The sequence below is a fragment of the Phyllobates terribilis genome, unplaced genomic scaffold (assembly GCF_046119375.1).
Source record: "Phyllobates terribilis strain yellow unplaced genomic scaffold, ASM4611937v1 Scaffold_10__3_contigs__length_209671492, whole genome shotgun sequence".
Classification (NCBI taxonomy): Eukaryota; Metazoa; Chordata; class Amphibia; order Anura; family Dendrobatidae; genus Phyllobates; species Phyllobates terribilis.
The window spans coordinates 37567965-37588265 of record NW_027362770.1 but is presented as its reverse complement, the minus strand read 5'-3'; positions in this window follow the sequence as shown (position 1 = coordinate 37588265).

Sequence of the window (20301 nt, the reverse complement as noted above, 5' to 3'; positions counted from 1 at the left end):
AAGACTAAATAATTTGTTGTGCGATTTCTCCTGAGTACAGCCATACCCTATATGTGGTGTAAAACTACAGTTTGGGCACACGGCAGGGCTCAGAAAAGAAGGACCGCCAATTGCACAATTTTGGTTGGAATTGATTTTGATTGCCATATCACATTTAAAGAGCCCCTTTCACGCCAAAACAGAAGAACCCCCCCTAAAGTACACATCACAAGGAATTCATCTTTGGGTGTAGTGAACATTGATAACCCTTAGGCGGTTCACAGAATTGTATAACATTGGGCTGAGTAAATGGAAAATTACCATTTTTCCCATGAAAAAAGTTGCTTTAGCACCAAGTTTTTAATGTTCTAAAAGGATAATAGGAGTAAATTAATCTTACAAATTGTTACACAAATTCTCCTTTCTTCGCCAATACCCAAAGTGTGGTTATAAACTATTTTTAAGGTAGTGCAAAGCTCAGAATTATAGAAGCACCATTTTGGAGTAAGATTTTGCTGGAATAGTTTGAGGGTGCCACAATGACAGAGTCCATGAGGTGAAAGAACAGCAGAATGCCTTCATAATTCCCTTATTTTTAGAACTACACCCCCAATGAATTCATCTAGGGGTGCAGTGAGCATACTGACATCATATGTGCCTCATGTAATTTTACACTACTGGGCATTGAAAACAGAATAACTATATTTTTTACCGCTAAAATGTTGTTTAAGCCCCAAGTTTTTAATTATTTATAAAGGATTATAGGAAAAAATGGACCTAACAGTTTGTTGTGCTATTTCTCCTGAGTGCACCAATACACTACATGTAATCAGGAACTACTTTTTAGGTATAGTAGAAAGCTCAAAAGAGAAAGCGTGCCACATCATAGTGCAGATTTTGCTGTTATGACTTGCGGGTGCCATGACCCACTGTAAGAGCCCCTGAGGTTCCAGAACAGCAGAACCTCCCAATAAGTAACCCCATTATACAAACTACAGCTATCAAAGAATTTACCTAGGGGGGCATGATCATATTGACACCACGGGTGTATCACAAAAGTTTAGCTGTAAGTCTAAGTATAGCAGATAACTTTTCATTAATCATATACCAAGAGATTTGTTTTTTAACTTCTAAGAAGTCTAGTCCCGTTTTTTTCCATGCTAAAGCTTTAGTTTGCTTAGTCACTAGGAATATAAAAGTAGTAAGGGCATGCAAATGTTTGAGGATATTATGTTATGGTTTCTTAAAGTTATGATCAGTGACACAAAAGAATGAGAAAATATACCCTGATCCAGAGCCTGCAAACTTTGAGGCAGAGCCACCAACGGCGGCTGAGTGCAGAATACTGCTGGAAAAACGTTGCTAGGATCCCAGCAGGGACATAAACATCTCTGGAATAGCAGAGGAGACCAATGTTGGGTAAGAGATTCCCTGCTTATGGTGCTGTGTGGTCTGAGAGGAGGATTCTTTCTGGTTGGCGATGCGATCTTGATGGGGGCTGCGCGGGCCCCATCACAAGTCTATGCTGGCTCCTGCTCCATCAAGCTGCGTAGATATGGAGCAAAATGTGTCTATTTCTTACACATTCCTCACATGTAGTAAAGCTGTCAAACAGTTGCAAATCATGTACACGAGAGTGATTCAAACATAACACCGAGCAGCTGTAATTAATCGGTGCTCGGCCCGAGCATACTCGACAAAAGGGTTAACAAAACATACTCGCTCATCACTAATATTAATTAGTGATGAGCGAGCATGCTCGCTACTGCTCGGTTCTCGCCAGAGCATCTCACTGCTCGAGATGCTGGGCGCTCGCCGAGTATTTCAGGGTTGCTAGGGGGGGAACTCGGGTCCCCTTCCTGCATGTTTGGCGCTCTTTAGAGAGCCAATGAACATGCTGGGACTGCCTGCCATGCACTGTAATGCCGTAGCCATGTTGGTTGTGGGCATTACAGTGAATGGCAGGCCGCACAGCGTCATCAGGTTTATATCAGACCTGGCGCCGCCATGCTCGTCACAGTCACTCCGCATCAGACAGTGTAGGGAGAGCTGCTGCTGTGTCAGGGAGAGATTTGATCGTGTATTAGGTAGTGTAGGGAGAAAAACCATACATTACACATATCCATCTTAACAAACTGTCCTTCTGAGGACTAATCCATCTGCAGAGATATCAGGCAGGCAGGGTGTATAGGCAGGCAGGGTGTATATAGCAGACTGATGTGCATATAGCACAAGAGTCTCCATTTTAATTCTGCCTTCTGCTGCTGTTAGATATTTCTATACAAAGGCCCAGGTCTCAGGGGCAAGGAATACTTTTCTTTGGATCTTAATCCTCATTATTTGCTTAAAAAGCAATCCAGAGAACACTGTTTTTCTGCGCCATTTGCTTGTTTTGGGAGAGGTGCTGCTGCGTCAGGGACAGATTTGCTTGTGTATTAGGTAGTGTAGGGAGAAAAGCCATACATTATACATATCCATCTTAACAAACAGTCCTTCTGAGGACTAATCCATCTGCAGAGATATCAGGCAGGCAGGGTGTATAGGCAGGCAGGGTATATAGCAGACTTCAGTGCACATAGCACAAGAGGCTCCATTCCAATTCTGCCTTCTGCTGCTGTTAGATATTTCTACATAAAGGCCCAGGTCTCAGGGGCAAGGAACACTTTTCTTTGGATCTTAATCTTCATTATTTGCTTAAAAAGCAATCCAGAGAACACTAATTTTTCTGCGCCATTTACTTGTTGGCACTGCAGAATACAGCCAGGTCCTTTCCATATTAGAGCGCTAGAAATCCAGCTATCTAAAACCGTGTTTTCTCCGTCAAACGGATCATATATACGTTGTCAGAAAATACTGCCATTTCTGGCCTCCATTAAAAATTTCCATTAGTCTGTCATTGAAGCAATTCACCGCAGTTTGCTGTTCAAACTACTTACCTACCGGCCAGGTATTTAAACTGTGTTTTCTCCATCAAACGGATCACATATACGTTGTCAGAAAATACTGAAATTTCTGGCCTCCATTAAAAATTTCCTTTAGTGTGTCATTGAAGCAATTCACCGCAGTTTGCTGTTCAAACTATTTACCTACAGGCCAGGTTTTTAAAACTCTGTTTTCTCTATCACACGGATCACATATAAGTTCGCTCCAAACTCAGTCATTTGTAGTGAGCGTGGAAGATACTGTCCTCCATTTAAAATGGGCAAGGCACGTGGCAAGGGACTGGTTACTGGACGTGATGGTAATGGTGCATGCAGAGGCCGTGGGCAAGCCGAAATTGTGCCACAACAAACACCCACATCTTCTCGCCTGACCTTCCTGTCCCAATTTCTAGGGGACCACAGCACACCACTATTGAACCCAGAGCAGTGTCACAAGGTTGTTGGTTGGATAGCGGATAATGCTTCCATTCACTTAGCCACCACCACCACCACCCTGTCTCCACACGGTCAAGTCTCAGTAGCAATGAGTCAGGACAGCATATTCCTCACCCTGATCCTCCTTCCTCCCACCATGCCGAGTACCCAGAGACAACTGATCCCACACTTGGACCCTCTGAAGTGCTGTTCACTTTTCCATTTATAGATTCGGGCCTCTCGCCCGGTCCACTTGAAATGGGGCAAGAGGAGATTGTGTGTAGCGATGCCCAAATATTTGAGCAGCCACAGTCACACGAAGGCGACAGTGGGAAAGTGTCACAAGAGGTGGACGATGATGAGACACAATTGCCAGAAAGTCAGGAGGAAGTCCAGGGTGCGGAAGTGGAAGACGAGCTGGTGGATGATATAATAACTGACCCAACCTGGCAGGAGGACATGCAGACTGAGGAGAGCAGCACACAGGGGGAGGGAGGCAGAGCACCCCAACAGGCAGGAAGAAGCAGTGTGGTGGCAGCAGACAGAAGGCAGGCAACGGTTCCCCGTAACACCATTATGAAGGAAGTTGCCATTACAACTGTTAGGTCTTCCCGAGTCTGGTTGTTTTTTAAAGACTCTGCCGATAACCCCAAAAAGGCCATTTGCACCACCTGCCAGGCCAGCATCAGCAGGGGTGGCAAAACGACCAGCCTGACCACCACCAGCATGATCAGGCACAAGGCAGCAAAGCACCCGACTTTGTGGGCCGAACCCCAGGGTCCAGGAATAGTGTCTGCGGGTGGCACCATTGCTTCTTCCCCTGTTGTGCATGCAAGCCAATCCCCTGTCCATGGTGCATGCGAGGATGCCTCCTGCCCTATACCTGTCATTGCACACTCTCAAGTAGCACATCAGGAAGCGCATCCATGTCCTTGTCCCAGCGCAGCGTTCAGTTGTCCATACCCAAGTCCTTTGAACGCAAGCGCAAATATGCAGCCAGCGCCCCACAGGCCACACTACTAAATTCTCACATTTCACAACTGCTTGCGCTCGAAATGTTGCCTTTTAGGCTCGTGGAGACGGAAGCATTCCGCAACCTGATGCTGGCGGCCGTCCCTCGGTACTCGGTCCCCAGCCGCCAATATTTCTCCCGGTGTGTCGTCCTCGCATTACACAAGCATGTGTCCCAAAGCATTAGCGGTGCTCTCAACAACGCAGTTACCGGTACAGTCCACCTAAGCACGGACACGTGGCCAAGTACTTGTGGGCAGGGACGGAACATCTCGCTGATGGCACACTGGGTTAACATAGTGGAAGCCGGGACCCAGTCTGACTTTGGGGCGGAACACATCCTCCAGACGCCAATGTTAGAACCTTGCTCTTAGTTTTTTTTCCTTTGCTGGTCACATGACCTTGTTGGCCTATTTAATCCTGCTCCGCCCTTCTGGCTTTGCTGGACTTCATTGTATAACTACTTTCTAGCTAGCCTGTGCTCTGTATCTAACTCTGTTAGTTTGCTTGGTCTACGGACCTCTATGTTCTATATATTTTGTTTGTTCGTCTGTCTGCTACTATTTCTGTTAGGAGGTGTCCCATTTTCCTCCCAGTCCTTAGTACTTGTAGGGATTCCTTCCCCATATCTATAGGTCTCCGTACAGACTAGCTTAGGACTTTAGCAGGTCTGATCGCAGGATCAGGTTCCCTGTTACATCGTAGGGATTAAGCTGAGTTCTATCGTAGGGACAGATCTCCTCTCTTTCCTTAGCTCTGGTAGCAGAACATAACAGTAAGTCCAGCCTGCAAATTCTCTAAGGAAAGATTTTTCTGTTCCATCATGGTGTCGGTTCTGGATTTGGCTAAACGCCTGCAGGGACTCTCTCTGGAGGTGACTGAGCTCCGTCAGCACGTGAGTAACTGTCCTGGAGCACATTTCTTGGAAGGTGCAGAATTTCCCGTTCAGGTTCTTACGGATCATAAAAATCTGATATATCTTGATGCTGCCAAGCGCCTGAATGCCCGTCAGGCTAGGTGGGCACTGTTTTTCTCGCGGTTTAATTTCTCCGTTACTTACATCCCTGGTACTAAGAATGTTAAGGCGGATGCCTTGTCTCACAGTTTTTCTCCCATAGTCGGTGCTGAGAAAGAGGAGAACATTTTACAAGAAGGTGTTGTGATAGCTGCTTTGGACTCCATTTTGGAAGATGAGATTCTTAAAGCACAGGAGAATGCCCCATCTAACACTCCTCATGGGAGGTTGTTTGTGCCTGGGACCTTTAGGAGAGATTTGTTTGTTGAGTGTCACGAATCTCGGTTGGCAGGTCATCCCGGAATCTCTGAGACCAAGAGACTGGTGGGTCGCAGTTTTTGGTGGCCTGGATGGCAGAAGGAAGTCATTAAGTGGGTGCGTCAATGTACTATATGTGCTAGATCTAAGTCCTCACATACTCCTGCTGCGGGGTTGCTTTGTCCTTTGGAGGTTCCCAGTGCTCCTTGGACACATTTGGCTATGGACTTTATAACTCACCTTCCCCCCTCTGAGGGTTTTACTGTCATCTGGGTGGTCGTGGACCATTTTAGCAAGATGTGTCACTTGGTTCCCTTCATCAAACTGCCCTGCGCTAAAACTCTCGCTAAGGCCTTTGTCAAGGAAATTGTCAGACTTCATGGCGTTCCTACTGACATTGTTTCTGATAGGGGTCCTCAGTTCGTGGCTCGTTTTTGGCGTGCCTTTTGTGACAGGTTGGGAGTTCATGTGTCGTTCTTGTCCGGATATCATCCTGAATCTAATGGCCAGACAGAAAGGAAAAACCAGGATGTTGAGCAGTTCTTGCATTGTTTTGTGGCAGACAATCAAGAGGGGTGGTCTGAGTTTCTGCCACTTGCTGAATTTGCTCTGAACAATCATACATCTTCTTCTGCTGGTTGTTCGCCTTTTTTTTGTTGTTCTGGGAGACATCCGTCGTTTGGGTCGTTCTCCAAGTTGGGATCTGCCGTGCCTGAGGAGGAGAATTTTTCTGGTGATTTGGAGAGAGTTTGGACGGATGTGCGTGGTAATCTTCAGGAGGCCAACAGAAAATCTAAAGACTACTTTGATAGGAAACGACAGGAGGTTTTGTTCGCTGTTGGTGACATGGTTTGGTTGTCCTCTAGGAATCTGCGGTTGAGGATTCCTTCTAAGAAATTGGGTCCCAAGTTTGTAGGGCCCTTTAAGGTGCTTCAGGTTGTCAACCAATCTGCTGTTAGGTTGGAGGTTCCTACCTCCTGGAGAATTAATCCGGTATTTCATGTCTCTCTGTTGAAAAAAGCTGTTGTATCGGATTGTGACGCCTCTGCCTCTGTTCCTCCGGTGGTGGAGGACGGGGAATATGAAATTTCTCGCATCCTTAACTCTAGACGGTATAGAGGTAGTTTGCAGTATCTTGTGGCCTGGAAAGGTTTCGGACCCGAGGATAACTCTTGGGTGAGGTCGGATGATGTTTCCGCGTCCAGACTTATCAGAGCGTTTCACAGGAGATTTCCTGATAAGCCTGGTCCTAGGGGATCCGGAGGATCCTCTTAGAAGGGGGGTACTGTTAGAACCTTGCTCTTAGTTTTTTTTCCTTTGCTGGTCACATGACCTTGTTGGCCTATTTAATCCTGCTCCGCCCTTCTGGCTTTGCTGTACTTCATTGTATAACTACTTTCTAGCTAGCCTGTGCTCTGTATCTAACTCTGTTAGTTTGCTTGGTCTACGGACCTCTATGTTCTATATATTTTGTTTGTTCGTCTGTCTGCTACTATTTCTGTTAGGAGGTGTCCCATTTTCCTCCCAGTCCTTAGTACTTGTAGGGATTCCTTCCCCATATCTATAGGTCTCCGTACAGACTAGCTTAGGACTTTAGCAGGTCTGATCGCAGGATCAGGTTCCCTGTTACATCGTAGGGATTAAGCTGAGTTCTATCGTAGGGACAGATCTCCTCTCTTTCCTTAGCTCTAGTAGCAGAACATAACAGCCAAGGATTGCGGGCCATAGGTCAATCAGGGTTACCCCCATGGTCTATAGCTCCTGCACCTCATCCTCCTCAGCCTCCTCCTCCTCTTCAGACTCCATCTCCAAAATTACCACATCAGTCACAAGCTGGAAGCACTGCAGCACTGCCTCGGCCAAGCGGCAACAGGCTGTGCTGAAGCTAATAGGCTTAGGTGAAAAACCGCACAATGCTGAAGAGTTGTGGACAGCTCTCAAAGAGCAGGCAGATCAATAGCTCACACCGCTGAACCTACAGCCAGGCATGGTCGTGTGTGACAATGACCGGAACCTGGTGGTGGCTTTAAGGCGATGTGAGCTCACAAACGTGCCATGCCTGGCCCATGTGTTTGACCTCGTGGTTCAGAGGTTTCTCAAATCCTATCCGGAGCTGCCGGATCTGCTTGTTAAAGTACGCCGCCTGTGTGCCCATTTTAGAAAGTCAGCTACAGCTTCCGTCGCCCTTGCAGTGTTTCAGCAGCGTTTGCAGCTTCTGGCTCACAGACTGGTGTGTGATGTCCCCACGCTTTGGAACTCTACACTGCAGATGTTGGGAAGGATTTGTGAGTAGAAGAGGGCAGTTGTTGAGTACCAGCATCAACAAGGCCGTCGGTATTCAGTTCAAACTCCACGCATAAGACCTTAGGAGTGGACATGGATGTCAGACATATGTACCATCCTCCAAAATTTTGAGGACTCCACCACGATGGTGAGCGGCGATGACACCATAATTAGCGTCACCATCCCGCTTCTCTGTCTTCTGAAACGCTCTCTGCTCACAATCAAAGAGGATGCATTGCAGGCGAAGCACGATGAGATGGAGCAAGGAACCATACAGGGTGATTATACACAGCCAAGCCTCATCTCATCCCAACGTGGATTGGGTGACAATGAGGAAGAGGAAGGACAGGAGCTAGTTTCATGCACTATAGATGGTACTACCTGGACAGCTGTCATACCGTCTGTTCAGCGTGGATGGCCAGAGGACAGAGAGGAGGAGGAGGAGAGCATGGTCAGTCATCCTTTTGGTGAGGACACGGAAGCCTTGCCTGTTAGAAGTCTGGCACGCATGGCTGAGTTTATGTTATCCTGCCTTTCCATGACCCTTGCGTTCTCAAAATTTTGGGTGACAGTCATTACTGGTTGGTGACACTTCTAGACCCACTCTACAAGGAGAACTTTATATCTCTTTTTCCTGAGGCGGACAGTTCTACAAAAATCGGGCAGTACCAGAAGGCCCTTGTGGCGGAACTATTAAAAAAAATCCTATCTGAAAACGCTGGCGGCAGAGGGCACACTTCGTTGGACAACCAAGGAGTACAGGCGAGAGAGACACAACTTCAATCCAGCAGAGGCAGGGGAACACTGTCAAAGTTCTGGGAGAGTTTACTCAGACCCTCCCATCGCACAGGCCCTGAGGTGCGGGGTACTCTCACAAGGAGTGCAAAGTTTGGGAAAATGCTGAGGGAGTACCTTGCCGACTGTAACAACCTCCTCTGTGATTCCTCTGTGCCTTATAATTATTGAGTATCCAAGCTGGATACGTGGAATGAACTGGCTCTCTATGCCTTGGAGGTCCTGGCCTGCCCTGCCACTAGCGCTTTATCAGAGCGGGCTTTTAGTGCTGCTGGTGGAATTATAACTGATAAGCGCATCTGCCTGTCAACTGAAAATGCTGACAGGCTGACTCTTAAAAAAAATGAACAAGGGCTAGAATGGGCCAGACTTCTCAACACCACCGAATGATAGCAGGGTAACATAAACTCAAATCCAGTGTCTTTTCTTGGGAGGTGTATTCCCATGCACCTTTTCACACCCACACATGGGTATACGCTTCCTGATTTTGCCTATTTGCTCTTGTCCTCCTCCTTCTCCTCATCCTCCACCACCTTATCACCAGGGTGACCGTGGTCCGTGATGCAACACCCACATAATTTTTTTAAAGGGTGTTTATGATGCCCGTAAAAAAATTTTTTTATACAGTATGTTCATGTATACCCCCAGGGGTTAATGTTTATCAGCCCATACACTTAGTGCATGGGCATTAAGTATAAGAGGCCCGCTCCTTTCTAATGGGAACATTTTTTTAAGAGGCCCTCCTCCACATCCCTTCCAAGGGGCATTGAAGTGCCTCCAAATTTTTGGCAGCCCTTGCATTCACTGCATAGGCCAACACTATGGGAGACTCTCTCCTTTTTAATGGGAATTTGTCGTTACTGTGGCCCTGCTCTGTGTGTCTTTAAATTCTTAGTGGGGTTTTTCCTAATATTGGTCAGCCATTAGACTCACTGCATACCCTAAACTGTATAGCAGACCCTCTCCTTTCTAATGGGAACATGTCGTACTTGTTACTGTTGCCCTGCTCTGTGTGTCTTTAAATTCTTAGTGGGTTTTTTCCTAAAATTGGTCAGCCGTTGGAATCACGGCATACCCTATAACTGTATAGCAGACCCTCTCCTTTCTAATGGGAACATGTCGTACTTGTTACTGTGGCCCAGCTCTGTGTGTCTTTAAATTCTTAGTGGGGTTTTTCCTAAAATTGGTCAGCCGTTGGAATCACTGCATACCCTATAACTGTATAGCAGACCCTCTCCTTTCTAATGGGAACATGTCGTACCTTGTTACTGTGGCCCTGCTCTATGTGTCTTTAAATTCTTAGTGGGGTTTTTCCCAAATTTCGGCAGCCCTTGCTGTCACAGCATAGGCATTATCACTATAGGATACCCGCTCCTTTATAATGGTAACATTTTTTTTACTGAGACCCTCCTCTATGTCTCTTCAAAGGGGTACTGGGTTGCGTCCAAATTTTTGGCAGCCCTTGCAGTCACTGGATACGCAATAACAGTATAGGAGACCCACTTGTTAATAATGGGTAGAACAAAGCATAGCCGGCTGATGGCTCTCTAACAATAGCTAGGGCCGACTGCTGGCCTTTTAAGAATAGTAAGGGCCATCTGATGTCCCTATAAAAATAGGCTTTATGACTTTCAGAGTCCCTCCATCATAAATAAAAAAGGATGTGTCTGATGATGTGTCACACACCACATTGCCAGATAAGGTTGTAAAATATTATAATGACATTTCACGGTAAACGCATTTGTCTTTAAAATAACATAAAAAAAACAAAACAATAGGATCTTTCTTTAGTATAAAAAAAAGCGTCACCAATTTAACCTCAATGTAATCACATTGTTCAGCTCATGCACCTCCTCCTCCATCTCCGAAATGACCACATCAGTCACAAGCTGACAGCACTGCAGCACTGCCTTGGCCAAGCGGCTACAGGCTGTGCTGAAGATAACATGCTTAATGCTTAATTGACAAACCGCCCAGCGATGCAGAGTTGTTGAAAGCTGTAACACAGCAGCCTGATCTGTGGCTCTCACCGCTCAACATACAGACAGGCATGGTCGTGTATGACAATGGGCGGAACCTGGTGACGGAGAAATGACTGCCGGGGTAGATACGGTTTCCCTCTATGCCAGTCCTTTCACCGAGCTAAAGAATTTGGCTGTGGTGAAATACAACTCCCACTGAGAAGCTGTTTCAGATTGAAAAACATTGTGCCCACCAGAGGATTTGATTATGAGGGCTAACCTTTCTCACCTGCTCAAGAGCCCCATAGCAGCTGCAAAGTTAGCGCTATCATGAACTCTCCTGAGGTAGAAGCCAAGGCACACCAGAGGATTCTCTGGGGGGACCGTCCTACCCTGCCGAGAAGCCGTCCATGCTAAGAAAAGTGTGTGGGAAGGTTCCCGGACACTCTATGGCTGCTTTTTTACTGAGGAGGAAACACACGAAAACACAGGGAGAACATACAAAGTCCTTGCAGATGTTGTCCTTGCTGGATTTGAACCTAGGATCCCAGCGCTGCAAGGCTTCAGTGCTAACCACTGATCCAATGTGCTGCCATTCACCCTCTAATATCTAACATGCTGGAGAAACATGCACCTACTGCCACTCCATCTTCAGCTCCTTTGTGAGAAAATGTATTTGGGCAGCCACTCAGTCTACCAAATAAAATTCCTGAGAAGGAAATTGGGGATGGCTTCACTATTGGTACTGGGGGCAGTGCTAATACTATTGCGTCGTAGCATAGTTTCTGGAAATATTCCAGGCTGGTAGGAGGCAAGAAAATTCCCACAGAAAAGAAACAGCAGTAATGTTCAGGCCACATTTCAAGTGCAAGCAGCTTTAGAGGACTTCCTGGGAGAAATGACACGCAGGGTACATACGGTTTCCCTCTATGCCAGTCCTTTCATAGAGCTAAATACAACTCTCAGCAAAAAAAGTTGTGGACTGGCTCCGTACCGTCCCTGGCCACATTCACCTGTCCACGTGTTAGTGGTAAGGCAACCCTTCCCAGTAAGTGCACTGGGGAGGGCATGGGTAATGCTGTGGTACCCGTGCTTGTGGAAGGCAGAGGCGATAATGGGAAATATAGTGGCGGCTGGGGACCGAGTATGGACACCCGGCCGTCGCCGACATGAGGTTGTGAAAAGCTTCCGCCTCCACGAGCTTAAAAGGCCATATTTCAAGTGCAAAGAGCTGCCCAGAAATCAGGAAGTTTAGTGTTGCAGCCTGTGGGTGGGTGGGTGGGTGGCTGGCTGCATACTTGCACTTGCATTCCAAGTAACAGGAAACTAAGCCTCTATCATCATCATGGCCTCACCTCGGCACTTTGAACTCTCCTGAAGGAGAAGCCAGGGCCCGCCGGAGGAGTCTCCAGTTCTCTGGTGGGTCCGTCCAACCCTGCCGAAAAGCAGCCCTGGCTAAGAAAAGTGTGGGGGAAGGTTCCCGGACACTCTATGGCTGCTTTTTTAATGTGGATCAGCCATGCTTTTGCATGTTATTTCTCAAAACGCATTACAGATCAGGATATTGTCCAACTCAGTATTCAAGAAATTAAATGCACAAAGAAAGATATGTTTGTGTCAAAGCACCACCGACAAGTGCGAGTTGATGTTGGACGGGCTGCTATTGCTTCTGCAACATGCTCAATTACAGGACTTCCTGGGAGACATGACATGCAGGCTAGATAGGGTTTCCCTCTACGTCAGTCCTTTCACTGAGCTAAATACAACTCTTAGCAAAAAAAGTTGTGGACTGGCTCCGTACAGTCCCTGGCCATATTCACCTGTCCACGTGTTTGTGGTTAGGCGGTCCTTCTCAGTAAGTGCACTGGGGAGTGAACGGGTAATGTTGTGGGACCCGTGCTTGTGGAAGGCGGTAGCGATACCTGTAAATATAGTGGCGGCTGGGGACCGAGTATGGACACCCGGCCGCTGCCAGCATGAGGTTGTGAAAAGCTTCTGCCTCCATGAGCCTAAAAGGCCACATTTCAAGTGCAAGCAGCTGTCAAAAATTTGGCAGTATAGTATTGCAGCCTGTGGGTGGATGGGTGGGTTGGTGGCTGCCTGCATACTTGCGCTTGCATTCCAAGGAATGGGGTAGGGACAACTGAACGCTGCAGTGGGACAGGTGCATGGCGGGAGGCATCTTGCAGTTGGATCATCATTTATTTTTCAACAGGACAATGACCCCAAACACACCTCCTGGCTGTGTAAGGGCTATTTGACCAAGGAGGAGAGTGATGGGGTGCTACGCCAGATGACCTGGCCTTCACAGTCACCAGACCTGAACCCAATCGAGATGGTTTGGGGTGAGCTGGACCGCAGAGGTAAGGCAAAAGGGCCAACAAGTGCTATGCATCTCTGGGAACTCCTTCAAGATTGTTGGAAGACCATTTCCGGTGACTACCTCTTGAAGCTCATCAAGAGAATGCCAAGAGTGTGCAAAGCAGCCATCAAAGCAAAAGGTGGCTACTTTGAAGAACCTAGAATATAAGACATATTTTTAGTTGTTTCACACTTTTTTGTTAAGTATATAATTCCACATGTGTTAATTCATAGTTTTGATGCCTTCAGTGTGTATGTTCAATTTTCAAAGTTATGAAAATACAGAAAAATCTTTAAATGAGAAGGTGTGTCCAAACTTTTGGTCTGTACTGTATATACAACTGAACTAACAGTCCTTCTGAGGACTAATCCAGCTGCATATATTCAGTGGTGTTAGCAGGAGTTAGGCAAGCAGGCAATGTATGTGGCAGATTGCAGTGTATACAGCACAACGTTCCTGCTCTTATTCTTACAGATATTTGTAGACATAGCCCCAGATATCAAATGGCAGGGAAATTTTTTTTTTATCTTAATTCTGATTATTTGGTTAAAAAGCAATCCAGAGTACACAATTTTTCTGCTCCATTTGCTTGTTCTCACTGCAAAATAAAGCATGATCTGTTCCATATTTCAGCGATAAAAATCCAGAAATTTAAACTGAACATGGAAAACATTGGCCTCCTTTTCCATTCTGTTACAGTGTGTCGGTAAGCTAATCACACAAGGTGTCTGTGTAGGATAGTATTAGCAAATTACAGGCCTGCTATTTAAAACTGTGGTTCTCTGTCAGACGTATCACATATAACTACGTTGCAAAATCAGCCATTTCTCATGAACGTGGAAAGTATTGTCCTCCATTAAAAATGGGCAAGGAAAGTGGCAAGGGACGGGAAGTTGACGTGATGGTAATGTTGCATAAAGAGGCCAAGGACGTGGCCGTGGGCAAGCTGAAATTCTGCCACACAATCACCCACATCTTGTCACTCCACCTTCCTGTCCCAATTAATAGGGGACCGCAGAACACCACTATTGAACACAGAGCAGTGTCGAAAGGTTATTGGATGGATTACAGATAATGCTTCCAGTTACTTAGCCACCACCACCACCACACTGTCTTCCACATGGTCAAGTCTCAGTAGACGTGTACCTGGACCACATATTCCTCACCCTTATCCTCCTTCCTCCCACCATGCCGAGTGCCCAGAGACAACTGATCCCACACTTGGACACTCAGAAGAGCTGTTCACTTTTCCATTTGTAGATTCGGGCCTCTCGTCCTGCCACCTTCAAGCGAGTCAAGAGGAGAGCACGTGTAGCAATGCCCTAATATTGGAGCAGCCACAGTCAAATGAAGGCAATGGTGGGAATTTGAAATTACTGTCGCAAGAGGTGGAAGATGATCATGATGAGACACAATTGCCAGAAAGTCAGGAGGAGGACCAGGGTGCTGAATTGGAAGACAAGGTTTTGGATGATATAGTAACTGACCCCACCTGGCAGGGGGACATACAGAGCAAGGACAGCAGCACACAGGGGGCGGGAGGCGTAGCACTAAAACAGGCAGGAAAAAGCAGTATGGTGGCCACAGACACAAGGTGGAAAAGCGTTCCTCGAAATGCCAACAAGACGGAAGTTGCCAGTACAACTGCAAGTCTGATTATTTTTTAAAGACTCTGCAGATAATCCCAAGAAGACCATTTGCACCACCTGCCAGGCCAGCAACAGCAGAGGTAGCAACAGGGGTAGAAAAACTAGCAGCTTGACCACCACCAGCATGATCAGGCACATGGCAACAAACCACCAGACTAAGTGGGCTGAGCCCCAGGGTCTAGCAACAGTGTCTGTGGGTGACACCACTGCTTGTTCCGTTGTTTTGTGTGCACGCTAATCCTCTGTCCATGGCGCATGCGAAGATGCCTCCCGCCCTGCACCTGTCGTTGCATACTCTCAACTAGCACCATCAGCAAGCACGTCCACGTCCTTGACCCAGCGCAGCGTTCATTTGTCTCTACCCCAGTCCTTGGAACACAAGCACAAATACGCAGAAAACACCCCACAGGCCACTCTACTAAATACACACATTTGGCGAATACTTGCGCTCAAAATGTTGCCTTTTAGGCTCATGGAGACGGAAGCTTTCCGCTACCTGATGGCGGCAGCCGTTCCTCGGTACTCGGTCTCCAGCTACCACTATTTCTCCCAGTGTGCCATCCCCACATTACACGAGCACAGGTTCCACAACATTAGACATGCCTTCAACAATTCAGTTACTGGGAAAGTCCACCTAACCACGGACACAAGTACAAGTGCTTGTGGTCAGGGACAGTACATCTCACTGATGGCCCACTGGGATAATATAGTGGAATCTGGGACCCTATCGGACCTTGGGATGGAACACATCCTCCTGACGCCTAGGACTGCAGGCCCTGGGTCAATCAGGGTTGCCCCCACAATCTACAGCTCCTGCACCTCCTCCTCCTTCTCCTCCTCTTCAGCTTCCATCTCCAAAATGACTACATCAGTCGCAAGCTGAAAGCACTGCAACACTGCCTCGGCCAAGCAGCAACAGGCTGTGCCAAAGCTAATATGCTTAGGTGAAAAACTGCACAACGCTGAAGAGTTGTGGACAGCTCTGAAAGAGCAGGCAGATCTGTGGCAGACACCTCTGAACCTACAGTCACGCAGAGTCGTGTGTGACAATGGCGGGAACCTGGTGGCGGCTCTTAGGAGAGGCGAGCTCACACACGCACCATGCCTGGCCCATGTGCTTAACCTCGTGGTTCATCAGTTTCTGAAAACTTAACCAGATCTGTCGGATCTGCTTATCAAAGTACGCCGCCTGTGTGCCCATTTTAGAAAGTTAGCTACAGCTTCTGCCGCCCTTGCCGTGCTTCAGCAGCGTTTGCAGCTTCCAGCTCACCGACTGATTTGGGATGTCCCCACGCGTTGGAACTCTATATTGTAGATGTTGGGAAGGATTTGTGAGCAGAAGAGTGCAGTTGTTGACTACCAACATCAACAAGGCCATCGGTATTCAGGTCAGACTCCACACATAAGAACGAATGGATGTCAGACGAATGTACTATCCTCCTAAACTTTGAGGACTCCACCCAGATGGTAAGCGGCGATGATGCTATAATTAGCGTCACCATCTCGCTTCTCTGTCTTTGGAAATGCACTCTGCTCTCAATAAAAGAGGATGCATTGCAGGCAGAGCATGATGAGATGGAGCAAGGAACCATACAGGGTGATTACACACAGCCCAACCTCATCTCATCCCAATGTGGATTGGGTGACAATGAGGAGGAGGAGGAGGAGGAGGAAGAACAGGAGCTAGTTTCCTGCGATATAGACAATACTACCTGCATAGCTGTCATACCATCTGTTCAGCATGGACGGCCTGAAGACAGTGAGGAGGAGGAAGAAGAGGAGGATGAGGAGGAGAGCATGGTCAGTCGTCCTCTTGTTGAGGACACCGACGTCTTGCCTCTTTGCAGTCTTGCACACATGGCTGAGTTTATTTTATGGTGCCTTGCCCGTGACTCTCGCATTGTCCAAATTTTGGGTGACAGTCAATATTGGTTAGTGACACTTCTAGACTCACGCTACAAGGGGAACTTTCAGTCACTTATTCCCTTGCAGGACAGGCCTAATAAAGTGGTGCAGTATGAGAAGGCCCTTGTTGCGGAATTATTTAAAAAATTTCAGTTTAAAACACTGGCTGCAGAGGTCACAGTTCCTTGAACAACCAAGGAGTACAGGCGAGAGAGACACAAATGCAATCGAGTAGAGGCAGAGGAACACTGTCAAAGTTCTGGGACTGTTTTCTTACACCCTCCCATCGCACAAGCCCTGATACGTGAGGTACTGTACTCTACCAAGAAGGGAAAAGTTGCGGAAGGGATTACTTTGCTGTCCCTACCAACGTCCTCCGTGATTGCTCTGTACCTTATAATTATTGGGTATCAAAGTTGGACACGTGGCATGAACAGGCTCTCTACGCCATGGAGGACCTTGCCTGCCCTGCTGCTAGCGTTTTGTCAGCGGGATTTTTATGCCGCCAGTGGAATTGTAGCTGATAGGTAGAGCCGCCTGTCAACTGAAAATGCTGACAGACACCCTCTTAAAAAATGAAAAAGGGCTGGATTGGGCCAGACTTCTCAACACCACCGAACGATAGCAGCGTAGCATAAACTCAAATACAGTGTCTTTTTTTGGGAGGTTAAACTCTATTCCCATGCACCTCTGTCTTAACACCCAGACATGGGTATATGCTTCCTGATTTTGTCTATTTGCTCTTGTCCTCCTCCTCCTTCGCATCCTTATCCTCTACCACCATATCACCACCATATGTACCATATCAACATATCTACATCTCTTGCAAGGGACATTGGAGTTCCTCCAACTTTTTGGCAGCCATTGCTTCACTGCATAGGCAAACAGTATGGGAGACACACTTCCTAATAATGGGAGCATTTTTTGCAGGAGGCCCTCCGACCTCTATATCTCTTGCAAGGGGCATTGGAGTTCCTCCAAATTTTTGGCAGCCATTGCAGTCACTGGACACACAATAACAGTATAGGAGACCGACTCGTTAATAATGGAAATAGCAAAGCATAGCCGACTGCTAGCCCTTTAAGAATAATAAATGCCACCTGATGGCCGTATAAAAATAATCTTTGTGACTTTCAGAGTCCCTTAATCATAAATGAAACAGGATGTGTCTGATGATGTGTCACACACCACATGGTATGATAAAGTAGTAAAATGTTAAAATGACATTTCCTGGTGAATGCAATTGTCCTGTTTGAAAGCAATGCAAAAGTGCAAAAAAGCATCAAAAACGCTACGTGTGAACATAGCCCAAGGTGTGGAGGAGAATTTTTGTTTTTGGTTATTTATTTTGCCTTATATACAAGTCATTGCCCTGGAAAGGATGTTCCTTAACATATTTCCCAGAAAAATCCATTTTGGTTTTGTTTTTGTATATTTTATTGTGAGTCAGTAAAAGTGGCATAGTACCTCTGACAACGTTGTTGAAAGCAGTGACATGGGAGTCAGAAATGCTTCTAGTCGTCTTCCCCATGCTGTTCCCATGTCATTTCAGCACTCTTCCCATTGATTTGGGCAATTTTTAGGCCATCTGCAGACCGCCAGGGGTAGCCTCCGGAAAAATGCTCAAGTTTCCCATAGACTTACATTGGGTTCGTTACTTGGTTCGAGCACTTGAGCATTCCAAATTGCTCAACTCGAACAATGAGTACCCAAGCATTTTATTGCTCGCTCATCACTAGTCCTTAACACTTCATTGCCATGGATGACTACACCACCGTTTCTCCCGTGGGTACGTCATTGGCTTTATTTTCCGTGGCTTTGGCCTGTGTTCACTCTCACACAGACCTGTGCTACAGAGAGCTCCTGGTCTCTAGTAGAGAAGAGCGAACATTTTTGGAAAACATTCGTCAATCTCAAATTCGACACAAACATTGCACATTCGGATTTGTGTTCGGACCCCCGAGTATTTTTGCTCAAAATCGGCAAAATTCGACCGAGCCCAAACTGAACTTCAGTGGTTTCGCAGTGCCTCGCAGCTTCTGGAAGACCAAGTGGCTCTGAACTCTGGTAATCCAGTAGCTCTTGTGCCAGACTGTTTAATGCCAGAGTGCCGAGTGCCGGACAGGCGCTGGGTACTTAATGCAGCTCACATCATTGTCGCCTGGTATCCCTGAGATCAGAGAGAGCAGTAGACAATGATGGGTGTTGTCCTCATTACTCGCTGTGTACATTATGTGTACAGTAAAGAATTAAATTAAAAAAACAGCGTGGGCTCCAGCCAACGGCTGGAGGCTGATGTTACTAGCAAGGGAAAGGGGCCATTAGCCTAAAATGTTCCCTGGCTAATAATAACAATTCACAGCTGTTTAGTTACCCTTTACTGGTTAGATTGTAGAGGGACTCCAGAAAAAAATTGACATAGGGTCCCCCTAAAAATTATAACCAGCAAAGGTTAGGCACACAGCTGTGGGCTGATATTAATAGCCAGGGAAGGGGCCAAGGATCATGGCCCTATCCGAGGCTAATAAAATCAGCTCTTATCAGCCCCAGAAATGGCGCATAAATAAATTGGTGCAGTAGCAAGTCGGGTAATAAGGTTGGGGTTGATGTCAGCTCTGTATTGTCAGCTGACATGAAGCCCAGGGGTTAGTAATGGAGAGGCGTCTACAAGTAAAATTGTTAAATAAAACAGCCAGAATAAAGTATTTTATTTGAATAATGGCACAGACTCATTTATTTAATCTACATTTACAAAAAAGCCATATACTTTACATAATGCACATTCCACTGAAGCTCATGTCTCCTGTAAAGAAAATAAAATAATAAAGCGACATAATCCTCACTTGTCCCCAACGTGAAGATAATAATCCATTTGCACACCTCAATGATACGTGGTGACGTGATTAAGCGAGGGAGGTTCACATCCAATGAACTCCGTTCACCTTACTGACATCACCACGAGTGCGAGAAAGTTCTCGCACTCGCGGTGCCATCAGAGAAGTGAGTGAGGTTCATATCCAATGAACGCCGTTCACCTCAATGTCGTCAGCGTGAGCACAGTGAGAACTTTCTGTCGGCACTCACGCTGACGTAATTGGAGTGAAAGGAGTTCATTGGATATGAACCTGCTGGGAACACAGCCTCAATGACCAGCAGTAACCTCGATTAGGTCACTGCTAGTCACTAATGCTGCGCTCACAGCAGCTCATTCTCCTGTGGTTTTCAGCCTGGACGGTCGCATCTTGGCACTGTCCAAGTTAAAAACTATTTCTCGCAGACATGGATTACGACGTAGGACTGAAATTCGGACAGGTGAGGGATATGGATGATTTTTATTTTTGTTTGTTTTACAGGTGACAATGGTTTCAAATGGGATGGGCGCTAGGTGAGTATTTTTGTTTATTATTTTCTATTTTTTTATAGGAGACGTGCACAACCCTCATCATCAACTACAAAAAACGTCTGACTGCTGTGCTTGCCAACAAGGGTTTTGCCACAGCACCTTCTCCCAATAACTCACAGAATCATCCTGGTGTTCATTGTCAAACTTCAGATGGGCCTGCACATGTGCCTTCTTGAGCAGGGGGACCTTGCGGGCACTGCAAAATTCCTCCTGACATGTGCGCAACCCTCATCATCAACTGCAAAAAACGTCTGACTGCTGTGCTTGCCAGCAAGGGTTTTGCCACCAAGTATTAAGTGTCGTTTGCCAGAGGGACCAAACACT